This window comes from Oryctolagus cuniculus, chromosome 8, assembly GCF_051225735.1.
Source record: "Oryctolagus cuniculus isolate XC-2025 breed Fujian yellow rabbit chromosome 8, ASM5122573v1, whole genome shotgun sequence".
NCBI lineage: Eukaryota > Metazoa > Chordata > Mammalia > Lagomorpha > Leporidae > Oryctolagus > Oryctolagus cuniculus.
The window spans coordinates 118,880,677-118,906,524 of NC_142874.1; the positions used below are offsets into that span (position 1 = coordinate 118,880,677).

Here is a 25,848-nt window from a genome sequence, read left to right on the forward strand (position 1 = left end):
GATTCACATCTTAAGTAGGATGATTGTAATGCCTGCTTACCTAGGTCAGAGAAATGGAGTGCACCTGCTTGCTCTCTGACTGCTTAAAGGGATTCAGAATGGGATGTACTGGGGCTACAATGCCTGTCAAATTCAAAGCTTACCTATGGTCTTCCTTATTTTCCCAACATTCCCTAGAATTCCCATACTGAGCACTACTCCCACCCACTGCCACGTGACACAGTCGTGCTTCACAGTATCTCTTCTGGGCTGGAGGTCGTTAGGTGACTCCCAGGCAGATTTCAGCTCTTGCTTTCTCCACTCATGGCTTTAATTCAAGTTCACTCTCATGATCCCATCAAGGCCATTGTCTCTAATGCGGCGACTACGTGGTTGGAGTCATCCTGCACCATGGCGGACTGCTCTTCCCCAGCAAACCCTCCGCACACATGCTCACGGGGAGGCTTTCATCACCACAGGGACGTGACTTCCAGAGCCCGCGTTTGAGTCATAAGGAGGGGATTCAAATCCCAGTCAGTGCAATGTCTACTAGTAACACTTGGCTCAGCACTGAATCAAAACTGCTTCACTGCTTCTACTTTGACCCTTGAGAAATTCAATACAGAAAAAATTTTAGATTGACCTTGACATTTTAGAGAAAAAACAAACTCTATATATCAATGAATTCACATTTTTGGTCTATAAGTAAGTTCTCATATATATATGCAGGCAATTGGTGGTTTATTAGAAATGCAAAGAAACAACAGCCTTTGATTTCCAGACCTCTTGATTCAATGTCATTTTTTGTCTCATAAATCTTCTAGTTTTAGTGTTTCTACAGCTTTTCAATTTTTTTTTTTTTTTTTTTTTACAGGCAGAGTGGACAGTGAGAGAGAGAGAGAGACAGAGAGAAAGGTCTTCCTTTGCTGTTGGTTCACCCTCCAATGGCCACCGCGGCCGGCACATCGCGCTGATCCGAAGGCAGGAGCCAGGTACTTATCCTGGTCTCCCATGGGGTGCAGGGTCCAAGTACTTGGGCCATCCTCCACTGCCTTCCCGGGCCACAGCAGAGAGCTGGCCTGGAAGAGGGGCAACCGGGACAGAATCCGGTGCCCCAACCGGGACTAGAACCTGGTGTGCCGGCGCCGCAAGGCGGAGGATTAGCCTAGTGAGCCGTGGTGCTGGCTAGTGTTTCTACAGCCTTACTTTTGCCTTTTCCTATACTGCTTTAGGTAGATTTCAAAAGCTTCAGACCTTGTCTAACAATAATGTTTCTAAACAAAACAGTCTTTTCAAGGCATTCTCTAGATGTTCTCATCTTAACAGGGAATGGAAACTTTCAAGAGATCATTTTGACCCAGCCCTTTGTTTACTGGAACAACACACAAGCAATTTAGACACCAAGCTAAATGTAGTTAAGCTCGCAAGAAATCAGGTATCTTGACCTGGGAGAGCAAGTGAGATTTGTTTCTAGGGAGTGAATTTTAAGGACCAAAGCCGTAAAACCATCCCTGACAATTTGTGTTTAGCATTTGACCCTATCCTGCTTGAGAGACAGGAAATACAACGTGTCAGCAGCTTGACATAAATCCACCCAGACTGCATTTGATACCAACATCATTTAGAGCATGATCGTCCAACACCAGCTGGTATGACCATAGGCTGAAAGAGCTAAAAGCATCAGCTTCCAAGGCCACCCAAGACTACTGCTCTCGCACACACCCTGCGCTGCCTCAAGACTGCCACGTGCCAGGAGTCCAAGGCACCGGCCGCCTTGCATCACAGGTCACAGGGTTTGGTCATAAATCAACACATCTCCATCTTGTTATTCCAAACTTTTTTTTTTTTTTTGACAGGCAGAGTGGACAGTGAGAGAGAGAGACAGAGAGAAAGGTCTTCCTTTGCCGTTGGTTCACCCTCCAATGGCCGCTGCGGCCGGCGCACCGCGCTGATCTGATGGCAGGAGCCAGGAGCCAGGTGCTTTTCCTGGTCTCCCATGGGGTGCAGGGCCCAAGCACCTGGGCCATCCTCCACTGCACTCCCTGGCCACAGCAGAGAGCTGGCCTGGAAAAGGGGCAACCGGGACAGAATCCAGCGCCCCAACCGGGACTAGAACCTGGTGTGCCGGCGCCGCTAGGTGGAGGATTAGCCTAGTGAGCTGCGGCGCCGGCCCCCAAACTGTGTGTTTTTTTAAAAATACCTGCTCGAGGAACACAGGGTGATCAGAGCAGATACCTTTGTGCCACACTGCACTTGCCCCACCTGAGTCACCTGCTTACCACAAATATGGAATCATAAAATACAAGGCGACAGTACTGATGCTGACAATAGAGATAACACACGTTGGGAATATACTCTGTGCTCATTGTGTTCAGTAGCCCATTTAATCCTTGCCTTCTCCCCTCTGAGACAGATATGATGGCTGTTTTTTAAAGACAAGGAGGCTGAGGCATTGGAGAGAAGTGATCCATGCCTGGTTGCATAGTCACAGGGAGCAGCAGCAGAGTCAGGAGTTGAATCCAGGCAGTGTGGCCGTGAAGTTGACCTTCTTAACTCCCATACTGTGCTAGCACAGTGAGTTCCAGAAGATGCGTCAACATTTATCATAATGAAAAGTGATCTGTTTTCCTACAGGCTAAACAAGAAGGTTTCAACTTAACAACCATTTCATGTACTTGATTACGATTATATTTATGGAATTTATTAAGATTACATTTCCTGTAATTAAATCTACTTTTGCTGACAGGCTAGTGAGTCTCAGACCTGAGTAATCTTTCAAATATAAAGCAAAAAGCTTTCCATAGAGAACAAAATCAGGAAAATTAACATATTGGGTTGGGAATTCAGCCTAGCAGTTAAGATGTCGATGTCGCAGATTGGAGTGCTTGGGTTGGATTCCTAGCTCTGACTCCTGACTCCAGCTTCCTGCTAATGTCAACCTTGGGAGGCTGCAGTGATGGGGCAAGTATTTGGGTCTCTGCCACCCACATGGGAGACCTGGATTGAATTCTCAGCTCCCAGATTTGGCCTCAGCCCTGAGACTGAGTGGATGGAATCTTTCCGCTGCTGCCTCTTCACCTCTCAAAGTGAACTTAGAAAAAGATGGAAGGAAGAAAGGAGCATTCATTAATACATGGCTGTAGCAGTCACTTATGATTTGTAATTTTTAGTTTTCAGTAAAGACAATCAAATGCATAGCGAGCTCCGGATGGATTTTATACCTTACAAGCATAAATACACAAAGTCTGGGGGAGAAATCTTGTGTTTAATATTTTTTTTTTTGAGATTAGATGATTACATAGGACTTGCTAATTTTCTTTTGTTATTCTTAAAAATCATCGGAGTCTTCCCTGTCAAGAGCAGAATTACAGCACAGGGAACTGGGGTGATAAGTACCCAATAGTTTGTGAAATAAATCATGAACATGGAAGAAAGATGGAAAGATTTTGTAGCTGCTTCCTGCTGGCTTCGCATCTGATGAGTCTGAAAAGTCAACTTTCCCTTCCTTGCAGGAGAGTGTTGAAACGTGGAGGCATCTCCTCACCCCACCACCTCCCTCTGCCTTTCAAGTAAACATATATATAACTCTGCCTTTCAAGTAAATATATATATATATATATACACACACACACACATATGTGTGAGAGAGAAAGAGAGAAAGAGAGAGAGAGAGAGATCTTCAGCTGCTGGTTCACTTTCCAAATGGCTGCAACAGCCAGGGCTGGGCCAGGCCAAAACCAGGACCCAGGAACTCCATCCATATCTCTCATGAGGGTGGCAGGGGCCCAAGCACTTGGATCATGACTTGCTGTTTTCCTAGGTGCATTATTGGGGAGCTGGCTCAGAAGTGGGGCATCCAGGCCTTGAATCAGCACTCTGATGTGGGATGCTGGCATTGCAAGGAGCAACTTAACACACTGGGCCACAACGCCAGCCCCACGGGCCAGATACCTCTCTGTTGTGGGGCCTCTCCTGTGGGTAAGGAGGTTGAGCAGCATCCCAGGCCTTGGCCCTTTGGATGCCCGTAGCACAGCCACACCCCTACCCAGAGCTGCGACAACTAAAACTGTGTCTAGACCTTGTTAAATGTCTTCTGGGAGACCAATCACCTCCAACTGTGAACTACAGCTTTCAGCAGTTTTCACCTGTCACCGATGCTTCTACTTCTCTTTTACAGCAAACAGATTGTGGATGGCTAAGTTTAAAACCTTTGAAAACTTTTTTCTTTGCTTCTCAAAGGCAATAATTGATTTTAGAGTGGTATAAAACTGCAGACTTGCCACTTTTTCTAGTGTCTGATTCTGCCTGCGTCTCTTGGTTGTTTCCAGGAGCTCAAGTGGCAATTTCAAGTGCAACTACTGAATGTCTGAGGATCTCTGTCTTATTCCAGGTACTTTAACAATACTAACTCCTAAACTCCCACAGCTCCCTTTTTTCCAGTGAGAGAGATGCACACTAGTTTTTCAGTCACATTCATCAGAAAAACATTTTTAATGTGTGAAAGCATAGAACGGGGTTATTTCTGAAAATTCCATATCACACCTTTGCCAAGTAAAACCTGGCAGGGCTACCAGGGACATTCCAGAGCAGTGACCAAAGTCCCAGTCATCCAAGGTCTTAGCAAGACCTTGATAAGGAAGCTGAAGTACGTTTTCTTTGACTGCTATTAGCTGCTGAAGCCACAGGCTGGTGGTTCCCATATTCTTTGTTGAATTGTTAATAAAAGATAGCAAGTGTAGCTTCCGCGGTCTACTGTATCCTAGCAAAACAGCTTGATCATGTGAAAGTCAAGAACACAGCTTCTGCCTTCCTTCCAGTGTTTTCTATGGTCAAAAGCTTTGCTTCCCTATCCGAAGCACTCTCTCTTGCACATCTGGAAGGAACAGGTGATTTATGCAACCTGCTTCTGGGTCACGTGTCATGGAACTCTCTCCACAGGTCGGCCCATAAAGAAGGCAACACGACATACAGTCACCATCCTTAAGATGCAGGCCCAAGGAACAATCAGAGGCTGCAAATGAAAGCCATATTCGTCCTTAAAAACATTTTTTTTTAATTTGATATACAGAGAGACAGAGCTTCCACCCACTGGTTCACTCCTCAGTTGCCTGAAATGGTTGAGGGGTAGACCAGCAAATTCAGGAGCCAGGAATTCAATCCAGGCCTCTCATGTGGGTTGCAGGAACCCAATTACTTGAATCATCACCTGTTGTCTCCTACAGTCTGCATCAGCAGGAAGCTGGAGTCAGGAACCAGAACCAGGAATTGAACCCAGGTACTCTGATATGACATACAGGTGTCTTACCTGCTAGGCTCAACACCCATTCCTGATATCTGAAACTTGCATTAACAACAATAGTGACAGCAGTGACCACTTCTATCACCACACTTGTGGCCAGCATGCCACCCGCCAGGCCCTCAGCCAGGCCCTTTACTTTCATCCCAACTCTAGGAGGTAGGCCTTACTTTCACTGGATTTTCCAGACAAGGTGCATAGAGATAAGTATCCTGCCCAAAGGGATACAAGGTGATGAACTTGGAATTCAAACCCAGGACCATTCAAATCCAAAGCCTGGCAAACACAGGGAGATAAGAACACTACTGGCAGATCCACACTCAGAAATGAAGCAAAACTAAAAAACTGCTCTCTTCTAAAACCTTGGAGAAGGGGACTGCAATACTCTAGGTTTGCAAGATTGTGTTCGAGACATAAAGGGCAAAGGGGACAAACCTGCTGCCTGCCCTGGGCATTCCTTGATGAGGAAGCATCGTGAAGGGCTTGTTGATCCACTGCAGGGACTTCTGCCATACTTGAAATGGTCTGTAACCAAAAGACAGCTGTGTTCCCCTTCCATGGCAATGGGTCAGCCACTCTCTGAAGGGCCACAGCTCTGCACCTGTGTGTTTTTCATTGATCGCAAAAGCTATTATTGAAGACTTCCTTTTCTTCTTTAACCACTGTGCTTAAATAAGGAGCCTTTTGACTGTTAGTATTCAACAGTTAACACCCTACCACACACTAGGTCAAAGTTCTTGGCTTTTTCAGTCTTCACTGGAAGGAGATAACTTTCCACTGAATGGCTGAAGCCACAAACCCGGAGTCATCCTTGCCGCTCACCCAAGGAGCCAGCCTGTCACCCGGGCAACCCATTCCACCTTTTGGACATCAAATAGCCTGCTGCATTTCTCCTGTCCTGCCCACAGAGGCAGGCTGGGCCCCCACTATTTCTCACCTGGACCAGTCTTCTCCCACTAGCTTCTTTCCCTCCAGACTTGCCATTTTCAAAACACCTTCCAAAATGCAGCCAGAAGGTCTCTGTTCACACTCACAGCTGATTTTTGTCCCACTTCAACTTTTCAGTTCTCCAATAACTCTGCATTTCCTGCTGGCCATGGTCAAATTCATGAGCACCCATGCACATACTCCCCAGTCAAAGAACACTGAATGCTCTCGGTTGGCACTAACCCCAGCAAATCAGCACCCTGGGCAAATCAGCAAAGTGCACTTTGCTCTGCAGGTGGATGCACCTGTCCCAGGCAGCAAGGCCCAGGCTGGATTTTAGCCCCTGCTCCCTACTTCCTGGCCCACCCCCTCCACACCCTGTCTTTCTGCAGGTCACAAACGCGCCATAGGTCCCTTCCAGCACCACTCTGCCTTTGCACAAACTGCTTACTTTGTCTAGAATGCCGAAATCCATCTACCTACCTTCTACTCATCCTTCCCAACATCAAGACAATCACTCTCCTAGAAGACACTTTCACCTTTTCTCGGGGACTGGAAAACTTCATTAGAGCAGGCCGGTTACAGTTCCCGATGTTTCCTATTTCCCCCTCCAGAGGCTGCATTCTCTGAAAGCCAGGACCCTGTTTTTCAGATCTGCCTGCCTGCAAAGCCCAGTGCAGTGCCTGGGAGACTGGAGATAAGTGCTTCCTGAATGGCAAATGTGCATTGCCTCTTGCTTTCTTAGTCTTGTCACTGTGGACGATGGGGGCATGGGGGGCTTTCAGGGCTCCTACCCCCTGGGCAATTTGGAGATTAAGCCATGGAGTCTGCTTCCTCAAATTACATAATCCCTACTCAAAGAGCTAGGAGCCAGATCTCATTTGGCAATTATTTCATTAACCTATGACTAGGAAGAACAAACATCTTGGATTTCAACTTCCTGTCTCCTCCTGACAAGTTCAGGAATACACCTGTCACCGAGTATTGTGTGCCTCACTGGGGCCTGCTCCCTGCTTTCATGGTCGCGTTCTGCTTCATGGGAGTCATCCGGCTAGAGCATGGGGGCGTGCGGATCTGTGGTTCTTTCTACTTTCAAGAATGTGGGGACATTTTCACAATGAAAAAGTAAAAATTACCATTTTTTAAAAAAAGAGCTATTCATACTTCCTGAGCCACACAGACTGGACATATTTCCACTTCCATGGGATTTTCCTCATTAGTCCTTTTAGTCCAACCGGCCCTCCCCGGACGGCTACACTGATCTCAATGATGACTCAGCACTCCCAGTTGCTGCCTTGTCAGATTCTCCACTAATTCCCCACTGATTCTAATCTAGAATTCTCTTCTCCTATGAAGTCAGGCCAACGGTAGTAGAGTCGCCTCATTTTAACTCTGTCAAAGGCACTTGTGTATCTGACTCCAAATGATTTTGTCTATGAAAAATGGACTTTTCGACTGAGATCTGGCCATGCAATTATTTTAGGAAGGATGGGCAGATGTCACTTTTCCCTCAGAGACACAGGGTATGTTCTTCCTGCTAGCATCTGCTAGGGAACAGGGGCCCAAAGGAGCCCCTGCTGAAGGGGACAGACTGGGCCAGCTCTTCCCGGGTCAGGAGCAGCACTGTTGATTGTGGCTGGTGGAACTTGGAAAAGGGGGGTAGGCTGAGTTAACGAGGTGCTAAGGCTCAGGCACTGCAGAGCACAAGCAGCAGAGCCCAGCCACGGCTCCTTGGTGAGCCACAGTCTCACACCACCAGATGTGGGGGGACAGAATCCCAGAAGCTTGGGAGGAGGCACAGAGTAGGACTGTAGGATTTTGTTGCTGTGGCAAGAGATGCAAGTGACATTAAACCCACAAAGACACTTAAACAAAAAAGGAATTTCTTGGGAGGGTCAGTGTTGGAGTCTTAGAAACTGAAAAATATGGTCAAATTCTCCCTCATCTCCACCCCTTCAGGTCCATCACTTTGATGTGTGTGTTTCTCTGTATCTAGATAGAGAGAGCGAACAAGGTGGGTGGATGAATGGATGGACAGATGGATTGGAGAGGAGAAAGAGATCCTTATGATTTTTTACTCAGTGGTCACTGTCCCCTTCAACCTCACAAATATTCTGATTCTACTGAAGAACCGGAGAACTATATACTCAGGAATGCAGATACTTCCATGGCCTCAATGGCCTCAAGAGATCAATCATCTCCGATCTACACCATGGTAGTAATGACTCTCTATTGGTTTATCAGGTAGGCATGGGTACAGGACACCACACCAGCTAATGAGATCTGACCCAGAGCAAGGTTTGAGGACTTTTTGAAAAACCATTCTTCATTCTTGATAAAACACAAATTCTTTCCTTTCTTTGGACATGATGCTCAGAGCCATAGCAGCCACCTTAGAGTCATGAAAAGCAAATCTGAGAATGAAAATCACTGTGTGAATGATAGTAAAGTGAAAATACAGTCTAGATAATTCTGGAGGCTTGTGTCATTAAATTAACCCTGTTACCAAGTCTTCCAGGAAGCCACACTTCAGGGAGGGTAAAGGAGCTGACGTTCAAGGTCAACTGAACTGACTGCTTATGCAACTCAAAGAGAGAGTGAATGGCTGCCTACTTTCTAAACAATAATAACAGTAAATGGTTCTCGGGCTCCCACTGGGCATCAGGCAGTGTTCCCAGGGCTCTCCACAGATTGTCTCATTTAGTGTACACAGCCTCACCAGGTAATAAAAAAAATCGGTAATAAAAGAGGGATGGTGAGTAGTGTATCCAAAGTCCCAAATTCGGCAATGCCAAGGTTGGGGCTTACACCCAGGCCTTCTGACCCCAGAGCTGTTAAACACCAGGTTCACTTTGAGGTGTTCTTGGCTTCCCTTGGCTGGATCTCACAAGCTTCCCTTAGGTATTTTCAAAGAATCATCTTTACATCTCGTCATAGGCTCTGAGAGTTCATTGCCCCCAAAATGCTCTGGCACTGGCCAGATGCAGGGTTCCTGTCTCCATTCTATAACAAGTCTGAGTCTCAGTGTCCATTTGTAAAACACACTGGATCCAACTCAAAGCCCTGATTTGGTGGAATTCATGGCATCCCAATGGCTCCCCGTTTTGCTCTTTCCCACTTGTCACATGGCAGGAGTTCGTTTGATATCAGGGTCCTTGGGGAGGGGGACAGGCTTCCAGGTGATGTGACCTATTCACTAAAATAGCAACAAGCATCTAACAAGAGATGAAGCTGTTGACACTGGTTGGTTCCAGTAATTGTCTTCTTAGTTCCTCACCCCTAAGCTTTTCTGCTTTTTAACTTTTCAATGTTAAATTTTTTTGTTGTTTTTGGTAGAAGTGGCAACCTGCAATCACATATGCTTGTGACTCTTGACACTGGGGAGGCATTTGCACGAGTTTACTACTGTTTGTTCATGTCACACCCTCACCCTCTCTCACTCACTCAACAAATATTTGAGTATCTGTATGCGGCAGGCACTACACTAGGCACTGGGTATCACCAGGGTCCATTCTTTAACTGCACACAGTGCAATAAAATAGACAGATATGCCACAGGCCATTTCCCCCTAAATCAACAGAGAGGTACCACATATAAAAAGTGCACACAGGACTAGACAAAGCATTCTGTGGGCAAAGCCAATACAGCAGTTAAGAGTGGGGACCCTGCTGGCAGAGAGCCTGGGTTCCAATCCCAGCTGTGCTACTTATGTGCCTGGAATCTCAACTGTTTAATCTGTGAAACTGTGTTTTTCTTTGTCACGGGGTTGTTACAATTGTTAGCCTTTTTGTCAGTCATTTAGAATATAACGAGCACCATACACACGTTTTCTCAAAAAAAAAAAAAAAAAAAAAAAAAGCTGTGGTCTACTATACCCATTGAACTATACACCTGTGACAGCGTGGCAGCAGGCAGCAGTGATGGGACAAACTGGCTGACTCTGGAATCTGCCCACAGGAGCACAGCATTGTCCGTGCTGCTTCAGGACCAGGGAGAGGCCTGCAGGACAAGGACGCCCCTGGCTATCACCCCTGCGCAAGAGAGAGCCTCCGCAGTCAGTTGCTTTTACTCTCAGAATCCCCAAACTAAGGTTTCTGGTCCGGAGAATATAAGGCAACTTTTCCTGGAGAATTCGGCTTTTAAAAAGCAGATCTTGGAAGAAAGAAGTACCACCATTTGGCGTTGGACCTCGAAGTCAAGCCGTCATCCAAATGCTTGCTAAGCTGTTGGTCCACCGATTGGCCAACCTCTAACGATGAGGGTGCACGCCGCCAGCCAGCCTTCTGCAGTTACTGAGTGCTCCAAACGGTGCTCCTCATATGCTTGGAGAGAAGCCGCCCCTCTTTTCTATTAGTTTCCTAACTCAGTCATCACTTGACGTGAGTTATGACCAAAACCTTTCAAGTTCAAAGGCGGAGTTCCATAGAATCTAGACATTGAAAGGGGTGTCCAGCAATCATTTTGAGGAAGGGTCCTTGAAGTGCCCTGAAAAGCACCCTCGGCCTCTGGACTCCGGGAGAAGGAAAACACATGAACTCCTTGTCTTTGTTCTATCTGCAATAGGCTGCTCCCCACTTCAAGGTCACTGGCCTACAGAAGGGAATGACATCCATCCTCAAGTTTGAGTACACTGGGGTATCACATGGGCAAAGTGGAACTCAACGGCACGTCTGTAGCTGGAACTTGAACCAAATGTCTCAAACTACAGCCGTCCCTAGAGAGCACAGCCTTGGTACTTTTATGAAAGAAACAGCGGCTTAGCTTCAACAAGGCCACTTTTTCAAAAAGTTAAGTTCTCCCCTGTGTATGTGTGAAGACAGAGAGCTGGGACCTTCTTGGCTGAGAGAACTGAACACTTAAGAGGTCAAGGCTGGGAGTTTAATTCTCATAAGGAACAATGGGTTTTGATCAGAACAAAGCACGGTGCTGTGTGCACACACCATTCATTAGGTGGTGGAAATAATAATGGAACGGACAATAGCAAGAATGGAAGATTCTCCGTGTGCTAGGTGCTGGGCTAAAGATGACACACAAAGGACTTCATTAAATCCTCGTAACAGCTCAGGAGGCAGGTTCTCACCCAGGGGTCACTCAGAGTAAGAGCCAATGCCAACGAACTACAACAACAAAAAAAAGCAAACAACCCCCCCCCTCCCAAAATGAGCCAATGCCTTCCTGCAGCCCAGAAGGCCTCACATGGCCTGCCTGTCCTAGTTTCTGCCTGTGCTGTACTCTGCTCCTCAAGCACAGACTCCCAGCTCCTTGGCAGGCACTGTCTCAGGGCCTTTGCACATGCTCTCTTTTCTGCCCCTGGTGCTCCTCAGATAACCCCACGGCTCATTCCCTCACCTCCTTCAACTCTTCATTCAGATATCGGCTTCTCAGTGAGCCCTTCTCCCACCACCCTTCAGGAAACTGACATCTTTACCTACTCCACAGCTGACTACGAGAATGCTTCCGGAAGCTCATGGAAAACATGTATTAAGAGAAAAACTACGCACAAATTTCAAAATCTTTTGTGCCAAAACAAACTTCTCTGTCAATTCCATTTTCCAGGAATTGTTTTTAAGTGCTTTGGTGTTTTTCAGTTTGTTACTGGTGCCACTTACCGAGAATGTGAGCCAGGAGCTGTGGTACCTTTTTGTTCAGGTCTAAATCTAGCACCTTGAAGCTGGCACAGCTGGCACACGGCAGGCACTCTGTAAATATTTGTCGGTTAAATTTTATATCGGAGCCATGAGGCACAGAGAAGTGGTCATGCCCTTTTAAGACTCCGTTAGGAACCCACGTTCCAGAAAACAAACTCAGAATTCAAATCCATTTCCTGGGGTTGCCAGCCCTCCCTGTGAGCACTAGGAGTGCTACCTTCAATCCAGGGACCCCGGAGCAGCAAAGCACAGGGGCAATTGAGAATACAGAGAAGTATCCCAAATATGTACTATAGTCAGGATTTATATGAGCGGACTTAAAGATGGAAAATGGACTGAAAAGATATGTTCATTTGGGGACAAAAAACCCTGAAAATCATGCATATGAGGGGTCTTGAATGGATTCACTGAAAATCCATATTTTGAAAAAACCATGCATACATTTCAAAACTTTCTGCACCAAAATGAAGACAGCTTTTAATTCCATTTTCCAAGAACCTTTTGAAATGCCTTCATATGTATAGGCAACATTGTTTGGAATATTGTAATTCTACTGGGAAGTTTTATTTCCTAAGACTTGGGGGAGGGGGCGGGGGGAGAGTTGCGTAGCAGGTAAAAGCCGCTGCCTGTGACACCAGCATCCCATATGGGCTCCAGTTGGAGTACTAACTGCTCCCCTGCTCATTCCTACTAACGTGCCTGGGAAAGCAGCAGAGGATGGCCCTAGTGCTTGGGCCCCTGCACCCATGTGAGACACCTGGATGAAGCTCCTGGCTCCTGCCTTTGGCCTGGCCCAGCCTTGACTGTTGTGGCCATTTGGGGAGTGAACCAGCAGAATGAAACATACACGCACTCTCTCTCTCCCTTCCTCTCTCTCTCTCTCATTCTGACTTTCAAATAAATAAATAAATCTTACAACTAAAAAAAAATTTTAAGGGAAGTGCTCCAAACTACACTACAAAATGAAGGAAAGATAAAAGTCATCGTGGAAATATTTTTCCCGGGTTGTACAGCATATAACACTCCTTTACAGAGACATTCAGATTCACTGATCCGAGTTCCTCCTATGTGACTGTAGGTAACCTCCATAGAGACGCAGAAATGCAACAGGCTGACTGGGCCTTCCTCTAATGGTGCAGTAAGGGGCAGAATGTGGATAAAACCGAACTCTTCTGTCCCCATCTGGGTGTCCTCCCGGGCTTCAGGTGTTGACCAGTTTACAATGTTTTCCTTCCAGAGGAACAACTTGAACTTTGGTAAATCGCTAACTCAACGCCTTATCAACTTAAAAATCTGGAGTGAAAAATATTGCCGCCCCTTCCTCTCACTGAGGTCTGAGACTGCAGACTCAAGGGATTCCTGCTGGAACACAGAAGAGGATAATTCAAAAACTCTGTGGAAAATGGAATGAAACTTCGGTTCAGGAGTGGGCATTTAGCGTGGTGACTGACGTTCCCACGTCCCACATCAGCACCTGGTGCAGCGTGTGCTATCACCAGTAACTGGGTTCCTGGTGCCCACCTGGGAGCCCTGGATTGGGTTTCTGACTCCTGCCTCTGGCCCCAACCCAGCCCTGGCTGTTGTGGGCACTTGGGGAGGGAGTCTTCTCTATCTGCCTTTCAAATAAAATAATAAGTAAAAGAACTGGGGGCCAGCTCTGTGGCGGAGCAGGTAGAATAAAGCTGCGGCCTGCAGTGCCCGCATCCTGGGTCCTGGCTTAGGACCAGCTCAGCTCCGGCCATTGCGGCCATTTGGGGAGTGAACCAGAGGACAGGCGATCTCTCTCTCTCACTCTCTCTGCCTCTCTGTAAATCTGTTTTTCTGTAAATCTACCTTTCAAATAAATAAATCTTTAAAAAAAAAAAAACTTAAGGTAAGTTTATTTTGGAGCAAAGAAATTTCGAAATCCTTGCATGAGTGAGTTTTCACGTATTATGGAAAGACTACGCACCCAAATAAACTTACGACCATTTAATTTTAGTTTCCACAAATTTGAGGCGCCTTAAAAAATAGTGTCACAGTACAATTAGCACCTCTGCCTGAAGTTCATCTCAGTTTCATATTAGGAGGTTTATGAAGTTCACTTTATTACACAGGCAAAAGTATACATGGAACACACGCCAGGAAAATCTCATCACTTTTTCACTTTTATCAATCATATTTTGCCAATTGTCTTCTCCACAGCTTTGGAAATTCATTGTCAACTCCAGCCTAAAAAAAAAAAAAAAAAATCTTCCCCCAGGGAGAAAAATGAAGCCCTCCACACCAAGTACAAATTGCTCATTTAAAGAACAGGAATTAAGGAGGCAGGAGCTTTTCTTCCTTAAAAGCTCATCATTCTGCAGGAAGAATCTGAACGCTGTCCCGATTCTTCTAGAGCAATGGAGCAGTTTTGGGTTTTGTGTTAGTTAATTTTAATTAAGGGGGAAAAAAAGCACCATTCCTGAGAAGCTGTTGCTACGAGACTTTCCGGCCCACAACAGATGGCCCAGGAAGGGCTTGAGGCCACTCCGGCAGGCATGCCATCCACATTCCTGAGATGCCTCTGCAGGCTGCGCGGCCGGCCTCCCAGGCCAAGGGGCCTCGGCTGAAATTTGCCATAAACGAAAAGATCAGGCCTCTCTAGGAAAAGTCCACAGGAGAGCAGGGGCCGTCCCTCCCAGTTTAGGCTCCAGCTCAGCTTTACCAACGAGCGCCTTGACTTGGCTTTCACTTCTTCAGGTGAGCAGGTGGGGCACACATGCCTGTGCACCTGGCCAGACGTCGCCGAGCCGGGCTTCACACCCAATTCATTTCATTGTCTTTACATCCCTGACTGCCTCCCAGGCACAGTGATCCAGTGAAGAAAGCCATCGTTTTGTTTTTGTTTTTGTTTTTGTTGTGTTTTTTTTTTTTTTTTTTTTTTGACCTGAGGCATTCTTAGTGCCAGGATGGAACTGCTAGAGGCAAGATTTAGGGATTTCTAATACCCCTTTTGACAGAACAGCCAATAAGAGAAGAACGGCATGTTGCGAATTTCTCCCCAACTTCTTTGTGCAATTGGACAGATTTGTCCAACAGTTTCGTCCCTCGTCTCTCTTCCAACCCAGGATAATGACACTGACCTTCATGGCATCAGATGGAGGAATGAGTGAACCCTGACTAATCAGGCACTGAGAAATCGTGGCATAAATATCTGGTCAGCCGTGGCTATGAGGGAAAAGATAAGGCAGGAACTTGGTGCTGGGCTCCCCTGGGAGTCCAACTGCTGGCCCCCTTGGCCCCAGGCTGGGCATGTCTGGAACGCTGCCCATGGGCTGGGGGGGGAGGGTCTATAGGGGGGCTTGACTGCTCCCCAAGGAGCTTGGAGTCTGGGAACAAACCCAGGGATTCCAACCGGCTTCTCAGGCCAGGGCTCACTCACATTCCGACGCCTGCAGAGCTGCTGCTTTCCAACCCCGCCCGAGTGCAGAGGCAAAGTCCTCCCTTCAGTGCCCAAGGCCAGGGCACACCTGACCCCAAAGGGCGGGCGCAGCAAGGCCATCCCGCCTGTTTCGGGCCACACCCGGTTCTCAGAGAGCTTTTCTCTCAAAGGGACTTTTTGATGTCTGTTTTGAATCTAGTCTGTCCAACATAAAAAGCAAAATCACTTGAGACTGCTGGGCTCCCTGCCTCCCCCAATCAGCCATTTGTCCCAGGGTGTAGCCTACCACATGACCACATGGCTCCAAAATGTGACCACTGGGATTGCTGGGGTTGGGGTATTTCATTAAAAAGAAAATGCCTTTTAGAGGTCGGATCTAATAACCTTGGCCAACTTGTTCCTGTTAACCAGTGATATATCACAGCAGCCATCTCTCCGGAGGTGGGGGAGGTGTTCACCCAGCTCTCCACCCCTGAACTCACAGGTCACCCCCCAACACCCACTCAAAAACCAGGGACTGGGGCAGGCATTCGGCTCAGTGGTCGAGACAGGGCTTGGCCACCTGCATCCGTATCAAAGTGCCTGGGTTCAGGTCCCATTCCAGTCCTTTTCTAGACCTCTGTCTGTTCTCCCTTTTGTTTACTACTTCTTCCACCCTGGGAGGCAGCAGGTGATGACTCCAGTACTCACCTGGGAGACCAGACTGACTTCCCAGCTCCTGACTTTGACCTGGCCCAGCTGCCCCCCCCCCCACCTTGTGTGCATTTAGGGAGCCAATCAGCAGATGGAAGATCTCTGTCCCTCTGTATCTGCCTTTCAACAACAACAAAGCCAGGGGCCCACGTAGAAGCCTGACGTAGACAGGCGTCCATCTGCTCAGCTCAGCCAATGGGCACACAGTGTGTGTCTGGGAGGGCGGGCCAGGCAGCTCTACTGTGCCCCATTGTGTGCTGACCACAGCACCAGGAGGGACCCTTGGCATGGAGCAGACAAGGGAGCCAGGCAGGCGTTCCACAGCCCCACAAGGAAGGCTTTTAAAGTGGCCACTGGGGAAACAATACCTCTAAGAGCCTCTATTCTCCTGTCCTCTGATCTAACTGCTGGCGTTCTGGGCATGGAATACCCACCCATCTGTCGATCTTCTTAAATGGTTGTGCTCAGTGACATCTTTGGGGTCCCCTGGTCCCTGCAGATATAACCAGGGCCTTGGATTCTCTTAATATGAAATGTGACTTTATTTCTTTTCTAAGTAGAGAGAAAGAAGTTTTCAGCTCTCTCTCTCCCTTTCTTAGGACACTAGGGTTTTTAATCGATAGGGATTAAAAAAATAATATTAATTGAAGCTAGAGATGGTATTAATCCCTCTCAAACAAAAATAGCTTTATCTTTCCCCCAAGAAGTCACCTTTGAGTTCTATATTCGCTAGGTTATAATTTTTAAGTGAGGATACAATTTTGAATATAAATCAATAGCAAATAATCTATACCTATAGTTTTCTAACATTCTTTTCTCTTTAACTCCTTTGACACTGATGAATTTATAAACAGCAGCAATATCTACCAATCTGCATGTTCCAATCACCAGCAACCATTGCTACTATTTGCACACACATTATATTTTAAATGATTGCTCTAGACTTGTGTGATGGTCACATTTCCCCTGATGGCTAATTCCATTCTGGTGCTTTTACTCATCAAAGCAGTCATTTTTAGTATTTACATTGAGTATTACTGAAATACTGATCCTACAGGAAAATGCCTTTATAAAGACACTTGAGCTAACAGTGAGGAAAATTGGAAGATTCCAATTGGCTATGAACTTGGAAGAAAAAGCGTTATTTCAGGATTTCAAGGGAATGGCTTCTTTGCGTGTTTGTGCTCTCTTGCACCACCCCTGTCCTGTCTGGTCGCCCTTTCTTCTACTACTAGAGCCAAATCACTGGGAATTGGTAGGCACCCTCCCTTCAAGACAGGTGTTTAGGTCCTTGAAACTAACAAGGTGAGAAAAGTAGGCTCAGGCTGTCTTTGGATTTATAAAGGCACCTTCACCCACTTACAGAATGTGTTCATTAACAAAATCAAATGCAAGGGAAAAATACTTCCTCCCTCTCAGGACAAAACCAGCAGGCTAGAAACGCTGGTTCCAAGCAAGCAGCCCTGTTTTCCGGTCTTTGATCACTAAATTCCCAAATGACAAAGATGCTGAGGGCAACCCAAGAAGGAAGCCCAGGCGGGTCCTTGAAGTGTCCACCGACTGACAAGTAGACGCCAGACAAAGGTTACAGCGAATCAGAATCACGGCGTCTCAACCGCTGCGAAGTCGGGGGCTTGCTTTAGCATCCGCCCTGTTCAGCCCAAGGCTGCGCAGTGAGCCAACCAGGACAGCCCAAAGCCTCCTGCCCAAGTGGAGTTCACCAACGCGCCTTTGTGGAACAAACCTGAACAAGAAACGCCACTTTCACATCACAGGGCAACAAAGCTTTGAAAATGAGTTGTCCTGAAGTTGCGATCACAACTGCTGGGGGCTGCGCCACGGGAGGGGGCCGGTAGAGTGCTCCGAGCGAGCTCACGTGTTTGCCGGACTCAAGGAAAAGCTACACTTGAGCCAAGAGGCCACCGCCAGGTGCCAGCTGCCCGCCAGGGTTCCAGGACGCCAACAACTTTCCCTGCCCGTTTACGGCTTGCTTTATTCCTTTGTGTTATTTTGCCGGCACATCTGATTTCCACATCAAGGCCTATCCTGAACAAGTGCCCGGTTTCCCTTTGGTTTACCTCCTCAACGCCAGCAGAGAAATAAGGTGACCCAGAAGTAGGTAGTGGAAAACGGCCTTACCTTCAGGGAGCCTACGCCCCGGCGCCTCCACGGTCCTCGGCTACCTGCCGGCCAGCCCCGGCCAGCTTGACAACGGGCCACGCTGGCCCCCCAGGGGGCGCGGAGAGAGTCCCCGGAGCCCGCGCCGAGCTGAGCCGCAGGTGTCTGCCACCGCTTCCGCGGCAACCTGCGCTGCCCTGCTTGGCCGCCCACAAAAGCCAGTTCGAATTACTGCCCTCTCCTTCAGCCAATCGCCGCGGGCCGGCCTGACAGGAGCAGGGCCCCCTGTTGGAAGGGGCCGTCCGCTGGGCTAGAAGCCGAGAACCGGTTTCGACAGGCGCGCCCCGTGGGCCGGGCTCAGGCCTGCACCGCTGCCTGCGCTCCAGGGACGCTGTGTTTCACGCTGGAGCCTTGGGGTGAGCCCTCTCCTGCCCTTCCCCGGCGAGCATCGCTCCGGGGTCCTCGGACTCAAACACGCAGCTTCGAAGACAATGACAGCGAAGGGGAAGGTCACGATGCTGCGTGGGCAGCTCCAGCCACTCGGGGGCTCTGCCCGTGCCCCTGGGAGTCTCCACTCTGGCTTATTTGCAGCTGATTACGATCAACCTTTAATCGCCTTTTTTTTTTTTTTTTTTTTTTTTTTGCAAGCAACAGGTTCAGAAACTGGGGAAAGGGGGAAGCAACAGCAAATCGAAAGAAAGGTCTTTTGACAGGTGTTGTTTCGAACAGTGAAAGGCAGTATTGCAAAAGTCACCTCTGACATGAACACTTAGATGCTGCTTGTAAAAATAAAAAGACAAAACAGCCACAGAGCAGGACGTTCAGCAAAAGAAGGTGTGGCCATGCGGCCCCAGCTGGGCTGGCAGAATCCTAAAACGTTCCCTAAATTGCACCCAGAAAAAGAGCTTTGGCCTCACTCTATCATCTGGGCGCCTGAACCACAATTCTCTGCAGCTGTATGGATAAGGAGGGCTTGATTCACGTTTGGTATTTGCCCCAGACTGTAGGGGTCAGCTTAACAGTAACCATAGACACAAAGAGAGAGAAAAGGAATCGTACACACAGAAAGCAAATGGGACTCCAAGTGCGTCTGAGTCTGTGGCTGTGCAAATGCATTTTCATTAGTTTGGGCTGCTGTGTGGGAAAAAACAAATCAGGGAACCCACAGATGATTTCTACACCTCCTGGCAAAAGCATCTTGACCAGATTTGCAGAATGTGTGGGGAGAAAGACGAGAGAACACCTGTAATACTCTCCCTCTCCCTCTCTCTCTCTCTCTCTCACACACACACAGGAATTCTGAACTCCCCTGGGGGCATTATATTCTACATCTGGTTGTAATCCAGATACCAAGAAACCCCCCAGTCTTCAAAAATAGCATTTCGTTTTAAAGGTGAGACGAACTTTACTCAGACTCTTTCCTGTATTAACTAGAAAGGCAGTCTCTCCAGAACATTCCACGTGAAGTCCAGAGCTATTTATACCCCTCTAATGTGAGATCTAAGGAAACCAGACTGAGGCCAAGGTGGGCGGGGCAGAGTGGGCGGGGCGGTGCCCAGAATCTACCTGCTGCCTGCCGCTGGCACCACCGCAGATGCAGCCCTCTTTCCTTCCAGGAAGGCAAAGTTCTCATCCCAGGTTTCAGTCCCCCTCCCCCTCCCCCTCCCCCACACCCCAACTGACTTGCATTTCCTTTGAGCCAAGCAGGGCTATTCCCAGCGGGCCAGAGTTCAAGAGCAGCCACACACAATTCAAGCAGAATGTGTCCAACTTCACGACCTCCTGCTGCAGACCCCGAGTCACCTCCACGGTGCAGAATGATAAACGATGCGTGTATACCAGCAGCACACTCACAGGAGTTCCAAGGAGCCAGGAGTCCCCTCCCTCTCCACTTCACCAGTGAGTCCCTCACAGCCCAGATCTGTGTTAACATCCTCAACATGCTGTTGGTGCCAGGAGGAGCTGTGCACACTGCGTCTGTCCTCACAGGTGCTATGCTACGTGGAAAGCAATCTTGAGGGGCTTCTTTAGGGAAGCTAAACTAAGCAGGCAAATTTTAAATATTAAAATGACATTGAGGCCAGCGCCATGGCTCACTAGGCTAATCCTCCGCCTGCGGTGCGGGTACACCTGGTTCTAGTCCCAGTCGGGGCGCTGGATTCTGTCCCAGTCGCTCCTCTTCCTGTCCAGCTCTCTGCTGTGGCCCGGGAGTGCAGTGGAGGATGGCCCAAGTACTTGGGCCCTGCACCTGCATGGGAGACCAGGAGAAGCACCTGGCTCCTGCCTTCGGATCAGCGCGGTGTGCCGGCTGCAGCGTGCTGGCCGCAGCGGCCACTGGGGGGTGAACCAATGGAAAAGGAAGACCTTTCTCTCTGTCTCTCTCTCTCTCTCACTGTCCACTCTGCCTGTCAGAAAAAAAAAAATGACATTGAAGCAATTAAATTATCTGCCCTCCACACGTCATTAGATAAGGAAATCATCGTGATGCTTACAAGGAACTCACGTGCATTCTTAGTCTTAGATTGGACGTGGGAAGCTGCTGATATTTGACAAGTTTTAGTCCATTGCAATTGCAATTCCACACGGTTCAACCTACAGTTGGGCTATACCTAAAAACCCATGGTTAGCCACCATGCGATTATCAGCTACTATCGGTAGTTGCCTGTCATCTGAGTGAGAGACAAAGATTTTTGATCCACTGGTTCACTCTCCACATGCCAGAAACCTGAGCTGGGCAGGTTGAAGCTTGGAGCCCAAAAACTCAGTGCCGGTCTTCCATACAGTTGATAGGAACACAAGTACTTACACCATGATCTGCTGCCTCCCAGGTGTGCATTAGCAGGAAGCTGAGTTAGGACTTGAACCCAGGCAGCCCAATATGGCAGTGTGGGCATCCCAAGTGGCATCTCAATCATTGCACCAAATACCAGCTCTGAGTTTATCTCTTTTTTTAGTTTTTTTTTTGTTTGTTTGTTTGTTTTTAGATTTGTTTGTGGGGCCGGCACTGTGGCGTTGCAGGTTAAAGCCCTGGCCTGAAGTGTCAGCATCCCATATGGGTGCCGGTTCGAGTCCTGGCTGCTCCTCTTTCGATCCAGCTCTCTGCTATGGACCTGGGAAAGCAGTGGAGGATGGCCCAAGTCCTTGGGCCCCTGCACCCACATGGGAGACCCAGAAGGAGCTTCTGGCTCCAGCCTTTGGATCAATGCAGCTCCGGCCATTGTGGCCATCTGGGGAGTGAACCATTGGATGGAAGACCTCTTTCTCTATCTCTACCTCTCTCTGTAACTCTGTCTTTCAAATAAATAAATCTTTAAAACCAAAACAAGGCCGGCGCCCCGGCTCACTAGGCTAATCCTCCGCCTTGCGGCGCGGGCACACCGGGTTCTAGTCCTGGTCGGGGTGCCGGATTCTGTCCCTGTTGCCCCTCTTCCAGGCCAGCCCTCTGCTATGCCCTGGTAGTGCAGTGGAGGATGGCCCAAGTGCTTGGGCCCTGCACCCCATGGGAGACCAGGAGAAGTACCTGGCTCCTGCCATCGGATCAGTGTGGTGTGCCGGCCACGGTGGCCATTGGAAGGTGAACCAACGGCAAAGGAAGACCTTTCTCTTTGTCTCTCTCTCTCTCTCTCACTGTCCACTCTGCCTGTCAAAACATAAAAAATAAAATAAAACCAAAACAAAAAACGATTTGTTTGTCTATTTGCAAGGCAGGGTTGCAGAGATAGAGGGAGAGACAGTCTTCAAATGCCCACAATGTCCTGGGCTGTGCTAGGCTGAAGCTTGGAGCCTGGAACTCCTCTAAGGTCTCCCACGTGGGTGGCAGGGGCCCAAGCACTTGGGCCATCTTTTGTTGCTTTCCGTGGCGCATTAGCAGGGAGCTGGATTGGAAATGGAGCAGCCAGGCCCAAAACCAACGCTCATATAGGATGCTGGCATTGCAGGAGGCGACCTAACCCACTGCACCACAATGCCAGCCCCCAAATTTGTCTTTTAATTCCATTTTCTCATGAACTTTTTGATGAACGTTCACTGTAGTGGCACGGGCTGGCTGAGAGCTCTCCCCACCCTCACCACGACCTGAATGAAGTGAGACAGCACAGGGTACCCCAATCACTCCAGGGAGCAGGGCTGGGAGGGCCACCTATGGGCGGAAGGATGGCCAAGTCTGCAGTCCTCCGGTCTGGAAGCAAGACCCTTCATCATGCACGCAGACCACTTCGTGCACAGTTCTGTTTACTGGAACATACGTGCCCGCCTCACTCAGAACCGAGACGGTCCACACCCTGCCCAGGTAAAAGCCTGCCTGGTGCTGTCCTCTATTTCCCGCCTCCTCTACTGCTGAGTTCCGGTGGGCTTGAGGAACAGGTCCCCAAACGCTTTCACCGCTCATTTGCTGTCTGCCCAGCCCTCCCAGGCAGTCAGCTGAAGAGGCTTAGGCTGTCCTATCTGGAGGCAGCATTTAAAATTCCAGCCGGCACGCCGCCATAGCTCAATAGGCTAATCCTCTGCCTGCGGTGCTGGCGCACCGGGTTCTAGTCCCAGTCGGGGCGCCGGATTCTGTCCCGGTTGCCCCTCTTCCAGGCCAGCTCTCTGCTATGGCCCGGGAGTGCAGTGGAGGATGGCCCAAGTGCTTGGGCCCTGCACCCCATGGGAGACCAGGAGAAGCACCTGGCTCCTGCCTTTGGATCAGCACGGTGCACTGGCCGCAGCAGCCATTGAAGGGTGAACCAACTGAAAAGGAAGACCTTTCTCTCTGTCTCTCTCTCTCACTGTCCACTCTGCCTGTCAAAAAAAAAAAAAAAAAAAAAAAAATCCAGCGGGCAGCAGCAAGGCGGAAGCCCACAGACAGGACGAGTGGGGCGTGGCTTCCTGTCTGGGTCAGCCGCTGATTGGCTGGGTGACCTTGAACAAGTCCCTTGTCTTTTGGGCTCTATTCCTCGTGCTCTGAGAGGACCCTGCCCCAGACATCCCAAGGTGTCTTCCCAGCCCCGATCTTTGTGGTGAAGAGGGGATAAAAAAGGAGAACACCGGATGAATTTCTGAAGAGCTACGATACGCGTTTGTGCCGTGTCTGCCACCCAGTAGCTCACCTACTCCAGCACACGCTGTTTTCTGATGGCCTTTGAAAAAGCCAAACCCACAGACAGGAGAGTTTTACGTCATCACTGAGGAACTGCAGACCACGATCTCAGCACAGCAGATTTCCGCAGGCGTTTCTCCTTAACGATTTGCACATGGGCTTGTGGGGCGCTTGCATGGGGTAGGAGAAGAGGGTCTGTGGTGGACGATTTACAGAACACCAAAGGCAGGCATGGCTTTGCTCATTTTCACCTCTTTGTGTCTGCGTCTTGGGCAGATCAGGCTCCCATTAAGGTGGAGTTGGGAGGCCTGTAGCCACTTACTTGCCAGCCTTTGTACTTTCCTAATTTATTCCCAACATGGAGGAGGTTTGTAAAAATTGCAAGTTTGTCCTGAATACTCCCAGGAGGAATTTAAGGAATTTTCTGAATGGAGGAGACCGAAAGGCCTCTTGGCCTCTGGCCTGTTTTCTTCTGCTTGAGCGCTCACCAGCTTCTAATGCAGTGTATAACTGCAGAATGTACTGGATAGCTGGACAGTGCACTGTACGACCGTCTAAGGCACTGTATAATGCGCTGCAGAGCCGTATAGTGCACTGCACAGCTGAATAACGACTGTCTAATGTGCTAGCTAATGCACGGTAGAACTGTATAGCACACTGTGTAACGGACACACATAGTACGTGTGTTATTATCATCTCCGAGTCCCAAGCACCCGCAGCAAAGGCTGGCATATATTAGATGCTTAATAAATACATTTCTCCTTTTTTTTTTTAAAAGATGTATTTATTTAGTTGAAAGGCAGAGTTACGGAGAGGCAGAGAGAGAGAGAGGTCGTCCATCCTCTGGCTCACTCCTCAGATGACTGCAATGGCCGGAGCTGCACCGACCCAAATCCAGGAGACAGGAGCTTCTTCTGGGTCTACTACAAGGGTGTAGGGGCCCAAGGTCTTGGGTCATCCTCCACTGCTATCCCAGGCAATAGCAGAGAGCTGGATGGGAAGTGGAGCAGCTGGAACTCGAACCGGAGTCAATATGGGATGCTGGCACTGCAGGTGGTGGCTTTACCGGCTATGCCACAGCACAGGCAGCCAATAAATACATTTCTAAAATCATGTAAAAGGTTCAAGAAGAGCTGGCACCCTGCCTATGTCCCTTTTGTAGACCACACTCTATCTTCAGAGGGAAGAGGCTCCGTAGGACAGGTCACAGAGGTGTGGAAGGTGCCAACAGCCAAGATGACAGTGATGAGTAGGGTGAGAAAAACCTTCAGTACATCATTCTCATGGGACTCAGATGACTGCTGCCAGCTGTGTAAACTCCCACACGCAGGTTCCAGGCTGCAAGAAAACCAGGCATGAGCCTGGGGCGAAACTGCAGCTTCTCTGCTCTGGGCCATTCTCGTTTGATTTCGTGGGGAATTGTATCTGTTGCAGAACCCTGAGTGTGGTTACGGAGCCGGAGCCTTGAGGACATCTAGGGGAGCAGACACTCAGCAGCTGAGCAATGCTCCCTTTGTACTCAGCTGAGCATTTCTCATCCCATCTGATGGCGCCTGGTGTTAACAAGGTGGGGGAGAAACTGCCCCGCAGGCCTCTGAGCGCCATAAAAGATGCTGGTGGTATTATCACAGGACACCTTGCCTGGGTAAGACCTGGAGCCATAAACCCTCAGGACACAGAAGCCAGAGGGCATGGCGTTTTCTCATTGATAACTCTACTGATGGGGTCAGCCTGCTTTTCAATTCCCCCCTGCTTCTGTCCTGCTGGCCCCATCCTAACGTGGAACCCTCCTTCTCCCTCTTCTGAAGAAAAAGGAAGTATTTTTTCAGAACAGTGTTGGTAGCCTGAAGGTAGCAAATAAAGGCAATAAATTCAATTACCCCTTCAAAGTCCCAACATCCCAGACGGGGAACCCCAAGTTAAGATTTAGTGATAACAGGTGCAGGAACCACATTTGGGTTCACAATTTATGCTCAGGGATTAAAAAAAAAAAAAAAAAAAAACTCTGGAGGAAAAAAAAACCTTACAGCAATCTTAATGGTCCATTTCAGCCTAGAAAAATTACACAGCTATGATAAAGAAGGAGAACAGTGTCCAGACAGCAGCACACGTGTACTTTCTTGTACTTATCTCACAGGTCACTGAGCATGGTGCGTGCTCTGTTTCAGGCAGGATACTAAGCATTATAATATTGGCTCTAACTCTCCCAACAACCTTACTTGGGCCACTATTAGGCACAGAGGAATTAAAAAAAAAATTGCCCAAGGTCACAAAGCCCACAAATGGTAGCAACAGGATTTGAAGCCAGGCAGGCTGATTTTAAACGAGACACTCTTAACCCCAGCTGCACGTGGTGGAAATGCTACGATTGAAAACCAGGACACACAGGGCCAGGTCTGGTGCTTGGGACTTTGGGTATGTTTCCGGGTAGCAGGATTCTCCTTAGTGACCCTGTGCCACGCCTCCCCCAGCCAGATATCAGTGGCGTAGATCAGCTGGATGGCGCCAGCCAGCAGTAAGGAGAGAGCCTGTCACGCAATTAGCCTGACGACAATTTGGCGTAATAAAATCTGCTTCAAATCATAATTTCAAGTGACGACGAGGAGGAGGACTTTTTTTCCTTTTGCTTTCCTACCCTTGCATCTTGTGTCATGGTCAAAAAGGGCAGTTTGAATTACAGTGGGGACAGCAAACCCACGTTCCTTGA

At 48.6% G+C, this 25,848-nt stretch overlaps 1 protein-coding gene across 3 annotated transcripts in view; it reads right to left on the reverse strand.

Moving 5' to 3' along the window:
- SHROOM3 (shroom family member 3) overlaps window positions 1-25,848 on the reverse strand; it is a 342,800-nt gene that overhangs the window by 160,765 nt on the left and 156,187 nt on the right. Inside the window, exon 1 of one of the 3 annotated variants that reach the window (XM_051819661.3) lies at window positions 18,086-18,670. The exons of the other annotated variants lie outside the window; for them this stretch is intronic. The gene's annotated coding sequence lies outside the window, so the exon portion shown is untranslated. Of the gene's footprint in view, window positions 1-18,085; window positions 18,671-25,848 lie in introns of those variants that run through there. 3 annotated transcript variants of the gene reach the window in all.